Here is a 10,590-nt window from a genome sequence, read left to right as displayed (position 1 = left end):
TATTATTTCTTGTCTCTTTCCATCCGCTGCATTTGCCACTGCTGCCACTCTTTTAAAAGGAATTCGACTCAAGACCACTTGCTCAGCCAACTTTCCTCCTAATGCACTCATGGCCGCTCCTTTATCAGGAAGCCCTAATATCAATCGATCTAGCACCCGTACCTCAGCATAAGGTCGTTTATCGCATTTCTTGTAACGAATGGCATTAATGGATTTAGCCGTACTCCAAAACGCTCTTATTCTGTTTGAATTTCTTGATCTTTTTTTCGGACAGGCAGGTTTCGCTGAATCGCTTGGAAAACGCTGATTTGATTTAAATGTAATGGGACTATGATTTTTTTCGGACAAATTTGGTAGGTCTATTGAACTTAACTATTCTACTGGTTCGTCTCTGGATTCGTCGGCTTCTGGCACTGAATACACAACGGCTGACGAAGCTTTGTGTCCATCTTGGCGTTTTTTTGGCATTTTGCGGAAGGGGTATATGTATTTGGACGACCACACCCAAAAGAAAAGATTTTGTGTTTTCCCTCGCAGTCGTGGTACCTATGGCCCTCTTGGCGGCCAGTTCCATGGCACATATTTTACCGTCGACTTCGACGTCTGAAAACTCAGTCGCATCATCCGATTGAGCATCCTCTACCAGTTCTGCCACATTTTTTCTGAACGGAACCGTCTTTTGGTAGCTATAATTTCGCCTTACGTCTTCTTAAAACCTTTCTCTACGCTGACAAATTTCGCGCAAGCTATCAACTGTGCTGACTCTGACATTTAACAGCTCTTGACGAATTTGTGGTCTTAAATTCCTGCTCGAGGTATGAAGGTATCGCGTTCTGGCATTGGAAACTCTAAATTGTTCATTAGCTGAACGACAGCGTCGTAAAATGTATCGAAATCTTCTTTATCCTTTTGCTTGCTATCGCTGATCGCTTCTCTAATATCCACATCGCTGCGCGTGTCCCGCAATTGCTTCCGTAAAGCGCAGCAGAGTCCATCCCAGTTGTCCACTCTGACCGATTTATGAAACCTCCAATAGAAATCCCTGGCCTTTCCGTCAAACAAGATAGGCGCATTGCCACACAAAGCCTCATAGTTCTAATCTAGTGTCTGCTCTGTGAGTGCCTGTACTCTGTATATAAAATAATCTACACTCAAGCCCTCTTTGCCGCCACTAAACCTTCGCTTCCAACGGTTAACTTTAACGACCCTGATTTGGGAGGCGGTATAGCTCGCCGTGGCCAGGGTTCGAGACAGAAACTTATTGTCTTTTTTGATCAGTTTACCTCCCTTTCCTCAAAGTAATAGTACGATTGATTAAGACTAAGTTTTCTAACTATAATTATATCGAGCGTGGTACTGCTTGATAAGTGACGTCGGCGCTGCTGAACGGCCGAATGTGGGACTGCTTGTTGATATCGACGCTGCGGAAGGGCCGAGTATATCGCAGCTAGTTGAGTATCGCACTGCTTCGCGTGCGGGATCGGCGCTACGTAAGGGCCGTATGTTGCACTGCTTGCTGATGGCACTGCACAATGGTTCGAGGAACTGCTTGGTGTTGCCGATGTGTGATGGCTGAGAGCGCTGCTTGTTGTCGACGTTGTGCGGTAGCTGGGTGCGCTGCTTGGTGTTGGCGCTTCGGGAGGGCTTGTTGCCGACGGTGCGCTGTGGCTGGGTGCACTGCTTGGTGCCGACGGTGCGCTGTGGCTGGGTGCACTGCTTGGTGTCGATGATGCGCTGTGGCTGGGTGCACTGCTTGGTGTCGGCGCTTCGGAAGTGCCGATTGTACACTGCTTGGTGTCGTCGTGTCTCGTCGTTCGAGTACGTCGGGTTCGTAGTGTTCTGGGTCGTTTTAGAGAATCGAACTACTTGGATTTTCTAGTAGGATGTGGGAATGTAGGGCATCGTTAGTTTCGATCTGCCGTTTTATTCAGTATCGTTTCCGGCTCGACAACGTGACTTCTGGTAGGAACTCACTGAGATGGGCCGGAGTTACGAAAACCGTGCCGGGCTCAGCGATTTCGACCGGGCCTCGGTGCGTATTCCTAAACCACACCGGGCGTCGGTGATCCTCACTACCAAGACTAACTACCAGAACACTTACACGGGTATTCCTCCTAGTTGTTGTTTCCTCGAGAGCCGTCGGAACGCAAGTCCCTGGTTGTGTCTCCGCTTATATAGGCGCTGCTTAGTGTGACCAGATCGGACGATGATGATAATCCCGCTTTAGATTTTACGACTTTGAAATGTCTTTGGATTGAAATAGGAGTTTATGTGTCTGCGAGCCGAACTTTGATTATCTTTGAACGTGTGAACGTGACAATTGGGGTGAGTTGTTTACTCTACAGGCTTGGGTGATAAGCTGGGACTGACATTTGGGGATTTTCCGTTGGCCTTCGATTTTGGGCTCTTGTTACAAGGGTGTATAATTCTAGGGTAGTATAGGGTATATTGTGGATACATAAAGTAATAGGTATATTCAGAGTGTTATAGAGTGTTATGGGACTATGTATGTGTTGCTTAAATATATGCAGAGTCTTATAGGAATATGGGCATGTCACTCCCCCATTCTTTGAATTTGGCCTGTCCTCAGGGCGATAACGTAGGGTATAACATAATATTATCTTCTGCAATATTTTTCTCAGTAGTAATTACATTCGTATTTGTTACAATTGGTTGTTCGTCACGTTTAGAATATTTTACAATAAGTTTCTTAGGAATATTTTTAAATTTGGAAATTGAATATAATGTTAAACTTATTATAGTGATTACAAATGTGGTTAAACATATTATCTAACATGTATTGTAATATTTTATATGTGATTCAACTATTTCTGTAGTTTGGATATATGACAGTGGTTCGAGTTTTGAGATGTTGTTTTTAACATAAATTGGTTGTGAATAATCTGCTATAAGTCAGAATATCTTAAAATATAAGTGTGCATTTTACCAATTTTGTTAAATTGTTGGGACTTATTATTTGTACATATGCTGAACGTAGAGGGGTGGCTGAGTCCTGTGGAGGGTCCTGGAAGGTGCACAGGTCCTGTAGTTGAAATGAGGAGTCGTAGGTGTTTCGATGGTAGGGGTGGGCGCATCCACTTTTATTCAATATGTAAATCGACTATTCTAACTTATTCTAATGCTCTTCAGTGGAGCGCAGTGGAGACTTCATGGAGACTTTGTGGTGGGGAAAAGGGAAGTTGCGTGAGAGCGGAGAGCAGATGGGAAGAGTGTCGTTGAGTGTCAGAGTCAGTGAGCGAATGCCCACCTTGGGCTCGACTTTGAACACCACCTCCATCTTGGTCGTCCCGCATTTGGACTGGATCGTCGCGTTGCACACCTTGTCGTCACCAACACTGGTCGTTGGCAACCGAAATGCGGCGGCCCGAGAAGCGTCGATGCAGCTCACTGGTGTGCAAGGGTCGATTAAAGCTGCGGTCTCGAAAGTCTTGCTTTCGGTCTTCACCGTCACCAAAGCAGTCGGAAGGAAGTTGACTCTGTGACGTTCTAGCAGCGATGAAAGCGACGGAGCTGGTGTAGGGGAGGCTGAGCGCTGCCTTGACGCAGGCGTCGGGCGATTTGGCGGATTTTGCCGGCGCGAACGCTGCCCAGAATTAGACCGCTCATGCATATGCAGCAGCGTGTGGTGGTTCCGTTGGCACTTCATGCATTTTTCACTACGACAGTCAGCTTTCGACTGGTCGTGGGCAAGACAGTTCGAGCAATACTTGTTTACTAAGACTGCACGAAGCCGCTTCGGAGGCCTTTACTAAGTTCTTTAGTTTTGGTTTCCAGTATCTTGACCGAATGAGGCGTACCATTAACTGGTTGCCGCCATGGAGGGTTATGCGATGAGTGAACTGGACAAGTAGGCGAGAAAGTGGGCAGCTATATGGAGGGATAACTGGATGCCGTTCATCATATTGAAGGCTGTCGGAGGCCGTCACGCGACCGCACGCTCTTATCAGACCATGATGAACGGGTTCATGCTCAGGATAGAACTTGAAGAAGGCACAGAGCGCTTTTCACTTAAGCAGTGATAATCATGGGAGAAGTCTCTGCGCTGAGTATTCAGAATAAGTAGTCGTTCCGCGGCGGAAATTTATCAGAGGATGTTGCTTGTTTTTTGCATCGCTGGATGAAACGATTGACATAAGCGAGAACCCGCAGTGCTTTGTCGAACTTGGAAAAACGGTCAAGGAAATCTTCAGACGGAATAGTTGCGACGTGGGACTTAAGGGGACGTTTCTCTAGCTCAGTCGCTGGGGAATTGTCGCCCTGACTTGGCCATTGGGTGCGTGGCTTTTGCAACCATGCGGGACCATGCCACCAAAGAGGATTGTCGACCAATTCCTGAAGTGCTACCCCTCTACTGGCTTCGTCGTCCCACCCCAGGTCCTGCAGCCAAATCTCCTGCATGAAGATTTTCGCACGCTCTAATAAGGGCGCGAGCCACCCTGCAGGGTCAAACAATTTGGCAATTTGTGACAGAACCTGGCGTTTTTTAAGGGACGATTCATCGGATAATTCGGGTGGAACAAAGAAATATTCATCAGATGTGGCTTTCCAACGGACACCAAGCGTTTTTGCCGTGCTTTCGGCATCGATCTCCAGAAAATCGGAGCGCAGGAGATGGTCACTCGGAATGTGAGCCAAAATATCCTTATGATTGGACGTCCATTTTCTCAATGGAAACCCAGCGGAGTTGAGGGCACTTTGTAGCTCTTGAATCGAGAGCCGAGCGTCTTCTTTAGAGTCGGCGCCAGCTAGGACATCATCTACATACATAAAATGACGAATGACATCACTCGCTTTAGGATGGCTGTGTTGTACGTCAGTTGCCAGTTGTTGAAGCACGCGAATGGCCAGGTACGGAGCGCAATTGACTCCAAAGGTGACCGTTTTCAACTCAAACTCTCGGATGTCCCCATCAGGATTACGGAACAATATCCGCTGGAAAGGCATGTGCTTCGGATCTACCCAGATCTGCCGATACATCTTTTCAATATCGGCGCTAAACACGTATTGAAAATATCTCCACTTTAGGATTTGAATGGTAAGGTCGGACTGTAAGACTGGGCCAGCATGAAGGATATCATTTAAACTGGCCCCATTCGCAGAAGGACTGGATGCGTTGAATACTACGCGCAGCTTTGTAGTAGTGCTCTCAGGCTAAAGTACGGCATGATGTGAAAGGTAGTAGCTGGCGAAATCGTGGGTAGGAATAACCTCTCTCATATGGTTCAGATCCAGATATTCTTGAATCACTGAGTCGTATCGTATCTTTAGTGGAATGTCTCTTTTTAAGCGTTGCTCGTTTCTCAAAAATTGAGATAACGCAAAAGACCTGGAGTACCCTAACCCTGACCCTGGATGTTCCGGGTCGCGAAAAGGTAGGGTTACGACGTATCTGCCCTTCGCATCTCTCGTGCTCGTTCGGAGAAAATTCTCTTCGCAGACGGAATCGGATTCCTTTACCAACTTTATTGGTAGATCCTCCACCTCCCAGAATTTGGTGAGGATTTTATCTAAGCCATTGGTCTACGCTTGGGAAATTTGCGTAGAGAAGGTGGCAATCTGACTCTGGGTGGAAGCGGATACTGGCCCAGTGAGCACCCACCCGAAAATTGTTTCTTGTCCACGGAGGGAGCCACAGATGATTGTTTTTGCTCCATTTAGGAGAACCGAAGGCAGAATGTCGGCTCCTATCAGAACATATCTGTGCGCTCTCGTAAGACTTCGGATCCGCCAATGGTAAATCGGGAAGATTTCGAAGAAAGTCTTGCGGAATTGGGTAGGAAGGCGATTCCCTGCCAGTTGAGGAAGGACATAGGCTGACGTCTCTAACTGCAGAGCGGGCCTACTTGGAGATCTGATTGTAAAATGACAGAGCTTCTTGGACTGAGCGGACACTGTCTGATTTAAGCCTGAGACTTGGGCTTGGACGACTTGGAAGGGTAATTTGAAAAGATTGAACAGACGCTCCGTCACAAATGTTGCTTCGGATCCTGAGTCGATAAGGGCACGAGCTTGGAAATTCGAACCCAGGTGGCAAATATTTATGGCTGTCCCCAGCAGAACCGATCTTGCACCTGACGCAAAACAGACTTGCACTCCCGACTGGTCATCGGAAGCGGCTGAGCCTTCTGTCGAAGTTGCTGGTCGTGACATGGGAACATCAGGCCGACTTGGAGGGCTGGCAAAAGGGTTGCTTCGGTGCAGCAGCGTATTTTGGCGACTGCGGCAGGTGAAGCAGCTGTGGGTGCTTGTGCAGTCCCGAAGCTGGTGCCCTCGGGCAAAGCAGTTCAAGCACAATTGCTTGTTTCGGATATAGGCGGCCCGCTCGTCTACTGTCATTTGGAGGAAACGTGGACAAGTGCGTATAGGGTGGCTTTCCCTTGAGCACAGATCGCAACGTCTCGGTTTCGGAACTATCTTAGTCTCATAAGAATTTATTCTGCTTAAAGACCCGCCAGCGTTCGTTGCTTTGGGCTACGAATGAAGGTCGCACGTCATCTATGGCCTCGAGGGTTCGATGGCGCTCTGTGAGAAAGGTGTTCAGGTCAACCCATTTTGGAATTGCGGCTTTATCGTGCAAGGACTGCTCCCATAAGGAAAGTGTAAGCTTGGGGAGCTTTGACGAACACATATAGACAAGAATGCAGTCCCAATCCGTAATCAGGATTCCGGACAGTTCCAAGGCGTTCAGACAGCCTTGAATCGTAGTTTGCAGTTCCTTTAGAGCTGCCCCAGATTCTTGCGAAATCGACTGGAGGTTGAAGAGGATTTTAAGTTGGCTATTTACTAGCAATCGCTTGTTGTCGAACCGCTCAGTTAGGTTATCCCAAGCTGAGCGAAAGCCATCATTGGTAAGAGGGGAATTTACGATTATGGCATACGCGTCACCGCTCGTTTTAGCGTTTAAGTGGAACAGCTTTTCCACAGGCGTGAGCCTTGGATTATTTATATATATCGCTGTTAAAAGGTCCCGGAAAGTGGGCCAGCGTAGGTAATCGCCTGAGAAAACCTCTGTGTCGCACGGAGGCAGCCGACAGCCAGAGGAGATATAGTTCTGGCCAGGGGCTTGAGCTGCATCTGAGCATACGTCGAACTCTTTCTCCACCTTGTCCCATAACACTCGGACTTGCTCCCGACGGATTTGGAGCATGGAAACGCTTGAAGTTTCGTTCCCAGGAGTGTTGGTTCTGCTTTCGAGATCGCTCAGACGATCTGAGACCGCAATGAACTTATTTAACGCTAACTCGTAAGCAATTGAAGCCATTTTTTGTATGGATCGAGTCACCCTTGAACTGGAAGTTGCGGGTTTGGCGTTTGGACTTAATGAACTTGGAGTTTTTGGCATAGCCACGATGCTTGGTGGGCTCTTGGAGCTTTTGGTTGCCAGCGGCAAAAGCGTGGACTTGGTTTTGCTCAAGGGGGAAGCAGATACCTTTTTCTTATCGTCTCCACCGGGCATACTAAGACTAAAAAACGCACGCGAATAGCTGTGGATCTCGCCACACTATGTTTGTGTCAGTTTGGATGAAAAAATGCGAAATTGTAGGTTGGAATGGAACACGCTACTTGGAAATGGTATTTTTGAGTTTTTATGGACTCGGACTTTTCCGGACAGTTGGAATTGGAATTTTTCAATTAACCAGACGAGAAAAAACAAATATGCGGAATTGTAGGTGTGTGGAACGATTGGTATGGGACACGCTACTTGGAAAATGGTATTTTTAGTTGTGTCAGTTTTGATTTAAAGAATGCATAATTGTAGGTATGTGGAACGGTTTGAAAAAATAGTATTGCGGAGTTTTTATGGATTAGGGCTTTTTCGGAATGTTGGAATTGGAATTTTTCAATTAACCAGGCGAGAAAAAAACAAATATTGATTTTGCGCATAAGCCCCAATTTTCTTTTTGCACTTCCGCCCATGAAAAATAGTATTTCGGAGTTTTTTATGGACTCGGGCTTTTCCGGAATGTTGGAATTGGAATTTTTCAATTAACCAGACGAGAAAAAAAAACAAATATTGATTTTGTGTATAAGCCCCCTGTTTCTTTTTGCACCTCCGCCCATGAAAAATAGTATTTCGGAGTTTTTTATGGACGCGGGCATTTCCGGAATGTTGGAATTGGAATTGGAATTTTTCAATTACCCAGACGAGAAAAAACAAATATTGATTTTGTGCATAAGCCTCCAGTTTCTTTTTGCACCTCCGTCCATGAAAAATAGTATTTCGGAGTTTTTTATGGACTCGGACTTTTCCGGAATGTTGGAATTGGAATTGGAATTTTTCAATTAACCAGACGAGAAAAAAACAAATATTGATTTTGTGAATGAGCCCCCTGTTCCTTCCTGCACCTCCGCCCATGAATAGCTGAAATCAAATGTTCATATATGTATTTTGGTCAAATAACCATATTTAAGAGGCTGCACGTAAACTATGTATTTTCGCTCAGAGAAAAATATGTAAGTATGAAGCCTCTGTAAATATGTACACTCGCTCAGAGAAACAACATGTAAGTATGAAGCCTTTGTAAGCAGGTATGCTCGCTCAGAGAAAAAATATGTAAGTATGAGATCTGTAAATATGTATTTTCGCTTAGAGAATAAAATGTAAGTAGATCAGAGAGTAATATGTAAGTAAAAAGTGCGATTGGACAATTTTGTATTTTATTTGCAGCGCCGACGGGAAAAATGTGAATGTATGGTTGCATGTATTTTTTTTTTTACCAGGAGAGGTGAAAAATAGTTAATTTTTCTTGCCGGCGGGTATGTGTATTGTTTGTAATTGTGATTTTTTTTGTTTTGGAGATAAGTGGACTGTAGAATGTATGTAAATGTGAATGTAAAATGTAACTTTTCGCTCAGAGAAAAATATGTAACTATGAAACCTATGTAAATATGTACACTCGCTCAGAGAAAAATATGTAAGTGTGAAGCCTCTGTAAATATGTATTTTCGCTCAGAGAATAAAATGTAAATAGATCAGAGAGTAATATGTAAGTAAAAAATGCGATTGGACAATTTTGTATCTTATTTGCAGCGCCGACGGGAAAAATGTAAATGTATGGTTGCATGTAATTTTTTACCAGGAGAGGTGAAAAATAGTTAATATTTCTTACCGGCGGGTATGTGTATTGTTTGTAATTGTGATTTTTTTTTTATTTTGGAGATAAGTGGACTGTAGAATGTAAGTAAATGTGAATGTAAAGTATAACTTTGTGCAGCGGAGGCTCTACACAGTGAAAAAAGAACAAAAAAGAATGGGGGCCAATATTGCCGGAACACTTTAATTGAAAATTGTTATATTTTATCACTGTGGCACGCGCAAAAAATTAACACTTTTTTGTAATTTAGGAGTTTGTAAATTTATTCGTAGGAATTTTTGGAAAATTGCAGGTTGATGTATGAATGATGTACGGCCAACTGGACTAAGAATTTTTGTACATTAATATGCACAAAGGGGAGAACGATTAAGATGGCCGCACAGAAATTGCAAGTGGAAAAGAGAACATTTGAAGTTATTGATTGTCGTATTGATCGAGCCACCGAAGCGGGGTCCAAAGGGGCTTTTCAGAGCGCAGTGGAGACTTCATGGAGACTTTGTGGTGGGGAAAAGGGAAGCTGCCTGAGAGCGGAGAGCAGATGGGGAGAGCGGAAAGCCGGGAATACCGGGTGCTCCTTCGTGGCCTGAACATATGCCTTTTGGAATGTTAAGAAATCTTCATAATTATGGAAATAAATTGCGCTTTTCTTAGTGCATACATATTGTTTAATGATGTTTTTAGCAAAATCATTTGTCATTTCCTTGTAAGATATTTTGATTTTCAATTTGTGAAAATAATGCCTCATCTCAGTTTCATCAGTGTCTCCCTTCTCTAATTATATTTGTCTAGAGAATTAATTGAATGCTCGCTCTGGGATGGGTATTAAGATTATCTTCAGAAGCGCTATGTATAGTTGCATCTACACTGTTGGCAACTTCACCAAGCATTAATTCTTCTGTTTTGGTGCGGGATAGAACATCTGCTACATAATTTTCTTTTCCTAGAAGATACTTAATTTTATAATCAAATTCGTTTAATTTGATTTTCTATCTTTGTAGTTTCATGTTTGGTTCTTTGATGATATTAAGCCAGACAAGGTATTTTTGGTCACTCAGTATTTTAAAAGATCTTCCAAATAGGTATGATCTGAAATTTTTTGTTGCCCAAACTATGGCTAGAAGTTCTTTCTCTATAGTTTATTTAATGTTCGTTCAAAGCTCTACTGGCATAACAAACGGGTTTATGATTTTGAGACAAAACTGTACCGATGGCAATATTACTAGCGTTAGTAGTTAGGGAAAAAGGTTTAGTAAAATCAGGATACATTAAAATCAGATCTGATGTAAAAGTACAATGCTGCTAAGTAATCTTTATTTTTCGTGTTTATCGTTGCTCCTTTTTTCAATTCAATGGTCATGGGTTTAACTATGGTAGCGAAGTTTAGAATGAACTTGCGATAGAATCCATATAATCCCGAAAATTTTTTTATTTCTTTTGCGGTCTTTGGTAGTCGGAAATTTGTAATAGCGTTGGT

The 10,590-nt window shown here is 44.0% G+C and overlaps 1 pseudogene; it reads right to left on the bottom strand.

Annotated features, from left to right (window-relative positions):
• Nucleotides 1-798: 798 nt before the first annotated feature.
• On the bottom strand, nt 799-7,095 carry LOC121467196 (annotated as a pseudogene).
• Between the last annotated feature and the right edge of the window lie 3,495 nt (nt 7,096-10,590).

This window comes from Drosophila elegans, unplaced genomic scaffold (genome assembly GCF_018152505.1).
Source record: "Drosophila elegans isolate 14027-0461.03 unplaced genomic scaffold, ASM1815250v1 contig_229, whole genome shotgun sequence".
NCBI lineage: Eukaryota > Metazoa > Arthropoda > Insecta > Diptera > Drosophilidae > Drosophila > Drosophila elegans.
The sequence above is the reverse complement of the archived record's forward strand: the minus strand, read 5'-3'. Positions and strand labels throughout refer to the sequence as shown.